Source organism: Polyodon spathula, chromosome 13 (genome assembly GCF_017654505.1).
Source record: "Polyodon spathula isolate WHYD16114869_AA chromosome 13, ASM1765450v1, whole genome shotgun sequence".
Taxonomy (NCBI): domain Eukaryota; kingdom Metazoa; phylum Chordata; class Actinopteri; order Acipenseriformes; family Polyodontidae; genus Polyodon; species Polyodon spathula.
This window is the reverse complement of record NC_054546.1, coordinates 42,461,782-42,475,537: the sequence shown is the minus strand read 5'-3', so window position 1 is coordinate 42,475,537 and position 13,756 is coordinate 42,461,782. Positions and strand designations below refer to the sequence as shown.

The window sequence follows — 13,756 nt, the reverse complement described above, 5'->3', positions numbered from 1 at the left end:
GATAATAATTGTTACAATGCTGCATTGTCTTCAGGGCACACAAGCCAGAAATCAGTTCATTTGCTTTGAAAGGTTTCAAACCCCCAAAGTTCCAAAGCACTCAAAAAGAAGCCGGCAACTAGGATTTTACAGGCACAGTTAATCCAGGTGGATTCAGATACAGAGAAAAAAAAAAATATGAATTCAATGTTGGAGCAAAACTGACGACCACCTGCCTCACTTCAAACAGCCGGCGAGGTGCAAAGCAAAGTGAACTGTGTTCCATAATTATATCAACAACAGCAATGTCATTTCCTGCAGACAGTTCTCTTAAGCAACTTTCACATGACTGCCATCAACTTTGTGCGCAGCTAACGTTCCTGAGAAAGGGAAATGGCTGTACAACATTCTCCAAGACGCTTAAAATTTTACCAAAGCTCATGAAGCCAAGCTGTCACTGCAGAGTTCGAGCAGTGTGAACTGGAGGAGGGTGCATGCAGAGGGTTCACAGCCGGTCGAGGGACTGAATGCAGGCTTTATTTAAAGGTACTTTAGATAAGTCTGACAAGCAATGATTCAAACTGCTCATAAACAGCTTCCAGACAACAGCCCTGGATTATAATTTAAATTCTACACAGTGTGGAGCCTTGTTCTGAGAATTACGGTATGCTTTTTTTAGGTAGTTCTTTTTTTTCATGTGATTTGTCATACATTATTCTAGAAGCTGCTTGAAAAATTGATATTGAGATAAGAAAGACGAACTTCTAATTTAGTTTTATGCTCCCGAAAATAAATAAATAATTCCGACTGTATTGTCTGGATTATCAGATGTAATTGGACTTTTGTTTGAGGAAAAATCTAATGAACATCATGAGAGAATTAAACAATTAAACAATTAAAAACATAAATCAGAACCACTACAATGATTTGAAGATAAACATCTGACATATGCTTTCTATTTTCTGTCCGTAGACTGAATGCTTTTGTTTTAGGGTATTCAATATGTCCCCTGCAAACAAGTTATCTACAATTATTTCAGCACTCTTAAAACAAATGCTTTTCTTGGCAAAATGAATTTCGTATTGAATTGTGCTGTTACCAGTTTTAATAAGAAAACACTGTTTATTGAGACAAATATGGGCAGTCTGTACTGCACAATAGAAGCACAGGGCTGTCAGGAAAAGATTGAGATCTGTACCCAGGCAAGGCAGCAGAGCACAACTGGAAGGGTTTACCGTAATTTCCTGCAGGAGTTTAAACAAGCTTTTTTTCTGCCTTACATGCATTCATGTTTTTTTGTACTCAATTTAAATTACTCATTATAACACACCACTGCAACCTATTTCGCTTAATCTATGTAGCAGAATATTGCCAGTATAGATATTGGGAGGTAGGTATGAATGCTCGGGGACTGTCCAGCATACGTCTTCTAAAAGCCACTTCAGCCTGCCAGGAGTGTCCAGATTAGGCAGAGTGGAAAATGAAGCTATGTGCTACGCTATGTGTGTGTAATGAAAATGTTAGTGTTAATGTCACAAATGTTACTGTGTTTTTGACAATTTAAAGAGTGTTTCCAAGCTGTGTGGTACTTGTTTGTAAATTGCACTTTGGTTTAATACCTACCTTGATGAACAAGATCTTATTTTGCAGAAGAGTGTTGGCAACGTGTGTGCTGGGCTCTCTCTCAGCTTGTAGCAGTAGCAGCAAATAATGTTTCATAATATTGCTATTATGAAAGAGAAGCAATGGTCTGTTCCTCGCTCCAGCTCATCAGGAAACAGCTAATTAAGTCGCCAGATGTTTCTGATGTTCTTTTTTTCTTTTGTCCTTCAACTGGTAAATCCCTTAATCAATTTTCATAGAAATAAATACCCCCCCCCCCCCCCCGTATGGGATATTTGAAACAATTATTGACTGATGTTAAACAGACTCTTCAGTGTAATTGCATTCCTGTTTTATATGCTAAGAAAAACAGTTCTCATGTACAAACAGCACCAGTGACGCCCAGTTATATTACTATACTGTCGAATAATTACAAAATAATGCTTTCTACAAACTTTCATTTCAATGTCTGCGATAAAACTGTGGTAAGTATAGCAAGCAGACAGACGTTTAGCACGTTGCCTTAACTGAGTCAGTTTGAAGTTATGATGGAGCCAACATTTGCTTAAAAGGATGCCAAAAAGATCAGCTGTATTAACAAGGTGTTTTAGCAGTGCATGTGCTGTACCAGCAACATGTACAGCAAGAACTCTCCCTCAAGAGGAACAGTAAGTATACGTGAATCACGGATAAAGTTATAAAAGCATTAGAATTCATCTGTAGATGTGTTGGGTCTCTGTTCGCTCTCTGTTATGTAAATATCACGGTTTTATTGCACACACTTTTTGGTCTACCCTGAACAAACCAGCATTGCTTACTGTAGTTTATCCAATGGCAGAGCAGATTCAGTCAAATCAAGAATAAACCCTATTCATTTGTTGGACTGTACACCTGATCTCTTTAGCTGGTGTCCGATAAAGAAAATATCAGGTTCAAGTGTTTAAAACTCTGCAAGTTAAAGAGTAAGTAGCGGGGTTCCGAAAAATATAACGTTCCACGTCCCCACATTTTCCTTTTCATTGTTAACATCCTGACAACTTCTAACACTTTCAAGTCAGTTTCAAAGCTATTTTTAAAATAGCCACTCCAGTGCACTGATCGTGTAGGATTATTGCCCACACTGTCAAACAGGTAACACAGCAATAACGATCCATGATGTGGTGCAGAACAGAAAAACCAGAGCACTTTTTTTTTTAAATTGCTCTTCCTGCAGTGATTTAGAGGACAGATCTCAAACCCCAGTGCACTAGAGCAGACATTTTGAAAAGAGCTTTGAAACCGACTTTAAAGTTATAATAACGTTTTTTTTTTTTATTACTTCCATTAGATTATTGCAGTGGGATTACTTCTATGATATTATTGCAATAGGATTACTTCTATGATATTATTGCAATAGGATTACTTCTATGAGATTATTGTAATAGGATTACTTCTATTAGGATATTTTAATAGGATTACTTCTATTAGAATATTTTAATAGGATTACTTCCATTAGATTATTGGAATGCCAAGGCCGTAGCAATGTAGCCACCCGTTTATTACAACAAGAACCATAGCTTCAAAAGCAGCAATTTAGTGTGATGAGCCCCATATCCAGAGTCGTTACAAATACTTCACGTGCCAGAATCAGGTTTGCACCTCATAGATGTTTATTTTTCAGGGCCTCACTGTAATAAATCCCTCACCTATTAGACTAACGTATCAGACTGGGATTCTCCATTGAAACCCTCTGAAACCTGTTAATTATATTTTCAGTTTATGAGTCTTTTCTGACTAGCTGAGCTGATGAGATGAGAGGGGCAGCAGTACTGGTCTCCAGAGTCAACAAGTTAAAAAGTTTGGTATCATTGACAGCCGTTTCACTTTAGCTTGAATATCTCCATCCCGGGTACATTTGTTCAGCTGCTGCTCAGAAGCAAAGAATACATTTAAAATGATATAATTGATATGTTTGTTACTCTGAAAGCTGAGTGATTTATTACAGTATTTTAAAGGGCCCTGTAAAATAAATGTTGTAAATGAGCAAGTCTTAATGGATAGGAACACAAATCAAATCGCATGCTGTAGCAGCACAGTGTTATAAAACATGTTCTCAAGGAAGAATTAGAAAATTACACACCGTGAAATCTGTATTTACAGCCACCTGAACTAATAAATCCAAGAAAGTATTTTCTTATTCTAATACAAGGGAATTGTACTGGGCTACACCCAACATATCTACAGAGCCAACATATTTTTAATATTCCCCAGATCTGTGTTAATAATAACACACTGCTTCAACCATCATTTGAGAGTTATAAAGCTCATCGCATTGGCACATTGTCAACTGGTCCGGAGCACCTACACATAACCCTAATCCACTATTAGATTGCTATTTAGTGACATAGTTGAAATGCTAATTTTCTATACAGCATTTTCTGTACTATTCATGTGTGGATGTCCCTGGAATGTTTAGCACTGGCTGAATCAACAGCCTGCATGGAGCGTAATGGTACAGTGAGGAAGGGCTTTCAACAGGCATGGCCTGCTGAACATTTAAACACATGACCGCAGATCAATATTACTGCCTTACCTTGTTTCCCTGTCACCGCACAAGCATGAGTATCAACAGAGACTGGTAAACACATGCCAAAAAGAGTGAATCATTTTGCAATAAGTATAGAGTACCCAATACCAAAGTACTGAAATCTAGGGCCATGCTAATACTTGTACTCGTATTAATACTGTAAAAACCTTATTTTTAGGGGTTCCTAAAAAGGGGGGAGTGACTTATATACCGGTATGACTTATACACATGTTTTTATGGTAATTGCCTTTAAGAAATATTTATCAGCAGGTATTAAATAAATTCATTTATTAATGTGAATGGTGACATTAGTAAAAATATCAGCGCTCTAGATGAGAGGAAAATTTGCTTCCAATTGGCTTTTAAGACACGGAAGTGAATTGCCATCGAGCGAAGGGCAGGTTTTCTCGTTTTGAAATCCACACATTAATGAATGGATTTATTTCACACCTGACATTAAATTGTTCTTAAATGCAATTGCGAGTAGGAGTAGCAGCACAGCCCTTTTGAAAGTCAGTGTCTCTGGTTGACCATGGCCTGGGGTTTCTCACATGGCTCAATGCCACTCACTGACCTCACTGTCCTTAGATAACCTACTGGATAATTCATCTTTGGTTTAATCCTGCATCTGGATTACCTTAATTAGGAACAGTGTTGAGAAAGATAGCATGCTGGTAAAATAAAGTGACGATATAACGGATGTTAATTATTTTTTTAAGTGCACAGCGCTTCAAATCGTTCCAGTTTTATTTGACAGAGTCAGTAGGTGTTTTTTTTCCACAGATAAAGACCCAGCTGTTCATTCTCTTGTTTCTTCTTAACCTTCGTGGTAATTTATTGTTTTGTACAACATTTATTCAAAAATAGGATTACATCTTCTCCAAGGTCATAAATTAACGTACATCTTGGCTTAAAATCATGACTACCAGTACCAGGAAAATTATTTATGACACACATCCATGCACATCAATCTACATTTAGATACCTAGTAGGTACCATCTACAAATATTGACTACATACATTTCCCAGAATGATGCTATTCTCCAGATATCAGTGCGATATTTCCTGAGTTTGTTAGTTTCTTTAACAATACAGATAATATTCTATGAACGCTGATGATTTTTTTTCACAAATGAGACTAGCTAAATAAATACACTAGCTCCTGTTTTGTTGTTAACATCGTCCTTGGGAATGAAACACACACGCCACTAACATAGTCCTTTCTGGGGTATTCGGTTCATTATTTCAAGCTATGCGCTTAATTTGCATCACAGAGCAATTCACCTGTCATTCTGTCATTGGATTTAAATAAATTCAAGATGCATTTAAAAAAAAAAGCCAGATATTTCAAACTTCATCAAAACCGACTTATACACAAAATTTATTTAAATTACTCAGCACTTACTGCATGCTGACAGTTGATATGATATCGACGCTGGCAAGTCTCCGAGTGTGAGTCCCATAAAAATAAAAAGTTCTCCTAATTGAAAGAGACTGACTGTATATTAAAGATGGAAGGCAGCACATCATATTAAAGCATTCATTACTCTTTGAGGTGTTATTATTTACCTTTGATTATAATTGGCATTCTATAATTCCTGGTGGGTGAATATTGTTAGTACGATATTGCTTTAAAAGAGAATGTCAACGGTAAATAATGATGAACATTGTCTTGAGCTATTTTGAGTGCCAAGTGGGAATTTGCCTTGCTTAGTCATCAGAAAGTTTGCAGCATACATCTCCACAGAAGAGTCTATTAATGCACAGAAGACCTCACTCTGTCCTCCAGACCTTTTAAAATAAACATACTGTTGCATTAGACAAGTCTTTATTTAGTTACAAATGTATTGTCCATTTACACGATGACTCCACTCTCTCCCAGACATTCCCAGACCCGGAATCCTGAAAAAGGCCATCGGATAGTTTAGTCTGTCTCCGAGCTTGACCACCACAAAGTCACCTGCTCAAAGAACAAGGAGCCATTCATTCTGTGCTTACAAGACTCTTCCATTTCTCCTTTTTTTTAAACGGCTGGAGTCTTTTCCATCTGTAATGGGCAGTGTTGTGAGATACACTGCCATTATGGATTCTGTCCTGTCCCCTGTCGGTGAGATGAAATGAGGTTAAAAGCTCTAACACCACAAATGCAGAGGAGCCTGGCTCTTTTCAACTGTATATATATATATATATATATATATATATATATATATATATATATGCTAATATATAATATTTATAAATTAATATTGTCATATATATTTTAAGAAAGCGATCTGGTTTGATTCCAGTAGTAGGATTACTGTAGTTGATTGTCTGTTGGGTGATTTTCCAAACAAGCTAAAAGTTGTATTTCACTGTTTTGGAACTGGAATTTCCAGCAGGGCCCTCAAGCACATGCTGGAAATCCAATGGTTACTGGCCAAAGTCAATGTGCAGACTATGAACAATCTTCTAAGCATTATATGTAATTTGTAAAGCAACTTTGTGGTCTGGTCCTGGCTCTACAAAAAAACCCCAGAGGAAATCACCAGGCCTTTCATAATTAGCTGAAGTGTAGTTACTGGGGATGATTATTTACATAAAAAAGGCTTTGCTTTTATAGCTAGCCTAAAGACATATCCCAGAGATCTGGTGTTCTGCAAAGCAACTGTGGTTCTGCAGGGAGCCCATAAAAAGATAAATGATGTATTGTTAAACGCTCAGGTTTTGCAATATAATATATATATTCCATTTAGATTCCTCGTGCAGTGATTTCTACCTCAGGTTATGAGTATTTCACAAAGGTGTTGTAAAACTCTACAATATGTTTATGTTTTACATATATGGCTTTTATGTGGTTTCAGCCAACCTTCAAAAGAAAAAACAAGAGAATGAAATTCTGTGTAATGAAACGGCAAGAAGTGTCGGTGACGCATGCATTTCATTTGCTTTCTCGCCAATTCTGTCTCCTGAAACAGGCCAGTTTAGAAATCTTTAATACTCGCAAATACTCCCTCTTCATGTTTAAACATGCACTATCCTGAAAATAAACACACACACACACAAACACACAATTTACAACAGAGTCTTCTCAATGTAAAACAGGGGGGATAGAATTGGTGACATGGGGAGTCAGTAGATCCCAGCGTTCCATCATACAACTTTAAAATGGAAAGACTTCACTGCTTTAAATCAGGGCTGAGCAACCTGACCAAGCCTGAGGGAAGAGAAATGCCTGGGTTAAAACCAACACAGTGAAAGCAAGGCATGTGTGGTGAAGTGAAGATGGTAAAGCATGGGGAAAGCAAACACACTAAAACAAAGCAAATGTGTAAGCAGACAAAAGGCAACCCCCCCCCCCCCAGGAATAGTATACCTTTGCACTGTCTAGAAAGGCTTAAAACAAGCCACAATGATCAGTGATGCCAGGGGTCATTTTCGCTACACAACTGCTGCCAAAAAACATGACTTCTTCTAACTTTCCATGGGCACCGAGCCCTCACACTGCCACCTGTTTCCATTGGCAGATTCTTTCCACCAAATTGCTATGGCATTACGTAGAGATAGCACGGAAAGACATAGCCAGCAAAATGCCACTCTGGCAGTCAAGCGGTATCATTTTTTCAGATTTTTCAAATATTTCATAATAATAACTTTTTAAATAACCATTAAAAAAAATGCAATGCAATGCAATGTCTCCATTTGTCTTAAATGAAATGTTTATAAGGGAATTTATATGAAGAAAATAGGGCAGCGAAATGAATCTTCTCTGATCGTTTTGTCTTTTTTTGATTCATTGTAATACTTGGCAGAGGATTGAAAGCCAAATAAAGATTGCACCTCATTGCTCCAGGTACTGACACCTCAATGGCTCTCTGCAGGCTTCTCTGTGCACAGCTGTAGCTCAGCGCCTGGAAGGGAGGAAAGCAGTGCTATTAATCAAGAACTCAGAGGGTGTCAGTTCCCCGCAAGCGTGGGGAGGAAACCGTGCTCTTGCTGCTTCCATCCTCATTGTTTTCTTGTTTTAGGAGTCCTGCTATCTCATTCCTCTTGGCTTATGTGCTATCAGTGATCCCAGGAGCTTTGCTGTGGAGGGCTACTTCCAGCAACAACAGCTCTAAGGGAAGGTATACTAATATTTGAAAGGTTTTGTAGGATGCAATAATAATCTAAAATTACTATAGCTTCAACATAATGGTTTAATAACACGACACGTCACAAACGTGCGTGTCGCAAATTAGAATGTAGATAGAGAGCAACTAAATATAAGGTCCATTATCTCATTTGGAAAGATAATATTTCAAAATATTGCTTCACTATCTATAGCAAAATCAGCTTGTTATTCAAATTGTATTGAAACAAGCAAGAACAAGCCTAGATTTCTCTTTCAGTCTATAGCAAAATTAACAAACCCACATTGAGAGTCTGTTCTATCAAGTGCTTATCAATGCTGTTATGACTTTATGAATCGCTTTAAAAAGAAAGTCACTGGCATTAGAAATCAGACACCTAACTGCGTACCAAATTTAGATGTGTCAGCTAACAATAATAATGATACTCTTACCCTTGATCAAACAGCACCCAGACACACTTTACCAACTTTAGTTTTTCCTTGCTTTGTGAACTGGATCTCATTACTATAGTTAAAAAGATTAAACACACAACACGTGTGTTAGACCATATTCCCACTTCACTTTTTGAAGAAGTATTCCACAAAATAAGCACTGCAGTTTTAAATATTGTTAACAGTTCTCTTTTATCAGGTACTGTTCCTAACTCATTGTTTAAAATTGTAGTAAAATTTCTGCTCAAGAAACCCACCTTAGATCCCAATGTTCTTAACAACTACATCTGTTTCCAATCTCCCATTTCTGTCTGAAGTATTAGAGAGAGTGGTGGCTGAGCGACTCATTTCTGAGTGTTCATAACATATGAGAAATTTTATCCTGGGTTCAGGCCTTCTCCCTGAGACAGCACTTATTCGAGTGGTAAATGATGTGCTGTTATCCTCTGATATGGGTTCTCCTTCGGTTCTTATATTACTAGATTTAAGTGCTGCATGCGACACTATTGATCATTCTGTTTTAATTGATCACATTAAAAATATGGTGGGATTTTCTGGTAGTGCCCTTTCTTGGTTTCTCTCAAATAGGCTTCAATTTATTAAAATTGAGGAGGAGACTTCTTTTTTGTCAGAAGTTACATGCAGGGTCCCACAGGGCTCAGTTCTTGGCCCAATTCTGTTTTCTTAGTTTATGCTACCCTCATTTGTAGACATGGAGTTTATTTTTATTGTTGCATTGTGGATACCCAGTTATATCTCTCTCTCAAACATGGTGACACCTTTACGCAAATATTTTGAATAGCTGTCTTGCTGACATCAAAAAATGGATGTTTAAAATCGTTTTATTGTTACACTTAGACAAAACAGAGATGATGATTCTGCGAACTCAGAAACAAAAAAATATTATACATTTGTCTGATTTCGTCCTTGACGGCTCAGCTCCTGAGTTTAGAGTGGAAATGAGAAGCCTCAGAGTGATCTTTGACCCAGATCTTTCTACAGAACCACACATTACAAATGTTATCAAAATCTCTTTCTTTCATCTAAGAAATATCATCCAATTGAAAAGCACTTTTTCCCGACATTTTCATACACTTTCTTGCTTGTTTTATTGTTTTGTTTTTCTTCTGTGTTCATTTTTACTGCTTGTTGTCACTTTTTGTAATATTTCGTAATGTATTTATCTTTGTAAAGAGCTTTGCAGTGATCTATTGTGAAAGGTGCTATATAAAAATAAAGACTGATTGATTGAACTGGGGACTTAACGATTACTTCAACAGGGCAATACACACTCAGCAGCTACCAAGCAATGATCTGAACACACGTGTGAAATTCGACACAGTAATCGCTGGAATGTGTTCGGTGACTGTAATTAGAACAAAGGTGACGATTGACTGGAAGTGACTCCTGAAGCTAACACAATGATACGTATATTGAGAATTTCACATCGTGTCCTCGTTTGTAATCTAAAAATGCATGCAACTGGCCAGGACTGCATGTTTCCTGGAGAAAGCTGTAGCTTGGAAGTGACATATTCCAGCTTTCAAGAGCTGTTTGGAATCGCCGGGGAATACACGGCTTTACATTTGTCTCTGAAATGCTCAGATAGAAGGTAATTCTATCTGTCTAACGCTAAGCAGTACCGGGACTCCATTTGATAATACTAAAGTTTGTCTTGGCAACTTTGTTTTGGACCAGATAAGGTTTACATAATTAAAAGTCTTGCACCACCAAGGATTGAGACTGACTTTATTTATTTATTTATTTATTTATTTATTTATTTATTTATTATGTAGCTCTTTTATTTAACATCATGTAGTCAAAGAAACTAAAAAATGACATCGCAAAAGTCTACCGGAAGACATAGTAGTACAGTAGTTCATGTTAGATTTTGAAATGTCACATTTTAACGTGTGCCAGTATATGGAAAACTACAAATGGGGTGTAATTTAATATATGAACATAGGGTTATTCAGCAGGATGGTGCAAAACTTTTTGACATGGCTCCATTGAAAGTCCTGTTCAAATCCTGTGATTTAATTTGCTTTCAAAATCAAATTCACCCAGTGCTACTGGTATTTTTTTTATTTGTTAAATTTCATGGTCAGTTTTCATAGGTCTTAAGCACTGTCTATCACAAACACTGCCATTCGACAATCGTGTCATTTGCGCTTGGCATGCAAGATGAAAAGGGTTTCTTCTACGACAACATTTTGGCACAATCTGCAGGAATTTGGTGTAGATACAGTCTCTGATAACCAGAAGTCAGGCTACAGGATTGGTTTTGTAAGGTCAGAGAAATATTTCCTAATTGCAACTTGGAATGATCACATCTGATGCATTGCTCAAGAATTACGCAAATGAAGCACAGCTTGGTATCTATCATTTCTCAGTGTCCCGGGAGGTGTGTAATCGCTGTACTGGTACTAGTGTTGTATTGCTACACAAGAGTACCACCTGCTGGATATGTAGTGTAGCAGCATAAAAAATATTTAATATGCCACAATATCAGACCGATTTCAATCAACATTTTCTTAATAGATTACAATATTAACTCTTTCAATTCACTTTTAAGAAAATGCACTTTTCAATCGGGTTTTAGCAGTTTCACCCGCACAAGAAAGGCAATAGAAATAATTTGAACAGAATATTTTGAAATCTCAGTGATCTGCTTTTTAGATTAATAGCATGTTTCAGAAGACATATGCTTCCTGAATTTAGTACCGGATTTTATTTATGTTTTCTTATTATCTTATTTATAGTTGTTAAGCCTCAACTGAATACCAGTTTGTTTTAATTAGCCACGCACTGCTAGAAACTAACGCAGTGGAAATTAATAAGCTCAATTCGGCGAGTAGAGCCAGAACGAAATGCAGGTTCAAACAGAGTCAGGGGAGTTCAATGCACGTAGTTTGTTAACGCAATCAACATATGAGGGTAAAAAGAAACAACTTCCATTGGTAATTAGTGTTTGATTAAGAAAGACAATTGGCTCAAAACATGTTTAAAGGTACATCACGTGATCAAAAATAAAACCTGAAAACTAGACGCCCTAAATATATTCTTCTGGTTAATCAGAGATTTCATTCAGTACTTGGGCAGAAATGCTACCACTGCCCAGAGCTAAAATAATTTTGGTCGCTGAGCTGTGCCATAGTGGCTGACACCCAGTTAACCAATCGGAGAGAAGAACTAGGTCGTTTCCAGGGTAACGGGGTCGCGCCTGGAAATGGAAAAGCTGCCGCCGCTTATTATAATTCATATTCATACATAACATTTCGAGCAAAAAAAAAAAGCATGTTAATTTTACACTGAAAGAATGTTTAATGTCGAAGTTGAAAGGAAAATCTTCAAACCAATGCGACTGTAACAGGGTACAGGCGAGACGTCAGCGGCTGCTTTTCAAAATAATGAAACAATAAGTATAATTATAGTCATATTTTGCGGTGAGCTATATATATATATATTATATGAATGATTTAGATAAAAGACAAAAACAAGTACATGTGAAAACTAGAGGTCTGTTGAAGGAGGGAATGTGTCTTTAATGAATTTCATGCGCTTTGTTGACCTTATTGTTTATGGTTGGGGTGCGTCATCGTCTCGTCTACAGTCCTTATGTACACACACATACATCGTTATGTGTAGATGTATATTATATACTATATATATATATATATATATATAATTATATATATATATATATATATATCTATATATATAGCCTATATTTGTTTTCTCTTTCTTTTTTCCGAGTAAAATGTACTAAGTTAAATACAATTGTTACATCCTAGATGTTGAAACAACCCCGCTTACCCCCGTGTTTGGGATCGTGTACTGTTGGAGAAAGCAGAACTAGAATACAGAAATCCATCCCAGTCAGGGTTGAAAAGGGGTAGGGAATCTGTGACTAAACCACGGACAAGAAGTCTGTTGAACTCCCGGTGAAAGAGCAGGCCAAGATGTTTGATTCTGTGTTTATTCTGAGATGTCAAAGACTAGGATACGCTTTGTCCCGAACTGCATTGCATTCCTAATTGAAAGGTAGGTTATTTATGTTATAACTAAATAATTGCAACTTAAGATCACTATTCTGTTTCATATTGATACTATGACTGGGAATCTTGAGATGGGCAATAGGCAGTTTGTTGAAAAGCTGAAAGTACTGTACAGTACAGTACTTTTTAAAGAAGCTCGATCATATTAATGTGTTTTTGTTTTTTGTATAATCGGTATGAACACATGCAGGACCCGAGTTAGCTCACTAGATTTAGAGCTACAGTACTCTACCCCACAAATAATGAAAAGTAACATTAGTAACCTCTTTTTATTTTATCTGTGGAAAAATATGCAAACCCTAGAAGCAGTTTTATTATGGCAGAAAACATGAGTAGTACCAAAAAGTGGCTGTATTCTGTTTGAATGCTCTGTGTGCAGATACCATGCTGCTGTGTGTGTGTGTATATGTGCCTGCAGTTACCATGCTCCTCTGTGTGTGTGTGCGTGCAGTTACCATGCTCCTCTGTGTGTGTGTGTGCAGTTACCATGTTGCTGCTGCTGTGTGTGCGTGTGCACACGTGCAGTTACCATGCTTGTGTGTGTGTGTGTGTGTGTGTGTGTGTGTGTGTGTGTGTGCATGCGTGCATGCATGCACAGTTACCATGCTGGTGTGTGCGTGCGTGTGTGCTCGCATGCACAGTTACCATGCTGGTGGGTGGGTGTGTGTGTGTGTGTGTGTGTGTGTGCGTGCATGCATGCACAGTTACCATGCTGGTGTGTGTGTGTGTGTGCATGCATGCATGCATGCATGCACAGTTACCATGCTGGTGTGTGCGTGCGTGTGTGCTCGCATGCACAGTTACCATGCTGGTGGTGTGTGTGTGTGTGTGTGTGTGTGTGTGCTTGCTTGCTTGCTTGCTTGCTTGCTTGCGCGAGCGCGCTCGCAGTTGCTGTGCTGCTCTGTTTGGAAGGTGAACAATAACAAGGATATCAGTCATTCACCACCTGCAGAATAAGCTGTTGTTGCTTAAGTAAGTTAACATATGAGAAGCAGTGAACGCGAAAGT

General features: G+C 37.6%; 1 protein-coding gene across 5 annotated transcripts in view; it reads left to right on the top strand.

Moving 5' to 3' along the window:
* The first annotated feature begins 354 nt into the window (after window positions 1–354).
* The window catches only part of zdhhc1 (zinc finger DHHC-type containing 1), a 30,911-nt gene continuing 17,509 nt past the window's right edge, over window positions 355–13,756 (top strand). The window contains exons 1-2 of one of the 5 annotated variants that reach the window (XM_041269114.1): window positions 11,861–12,136; window positions 12,485–12,734. The gene's annotated coding sequence lies outside the window, so the exon portion shown is untranslated. Of the gene's footprint in view, window positions 526–546; window positions 644–11,860; window positions 12,137–12,484; window positions 12,735–13,756 lie in introns of those variants that run through there. The other 4 variants (XM_041269110.1, XM_041269112.1, XM_041269111.1 and 1 more) reach the window with 4 other exon arrangements.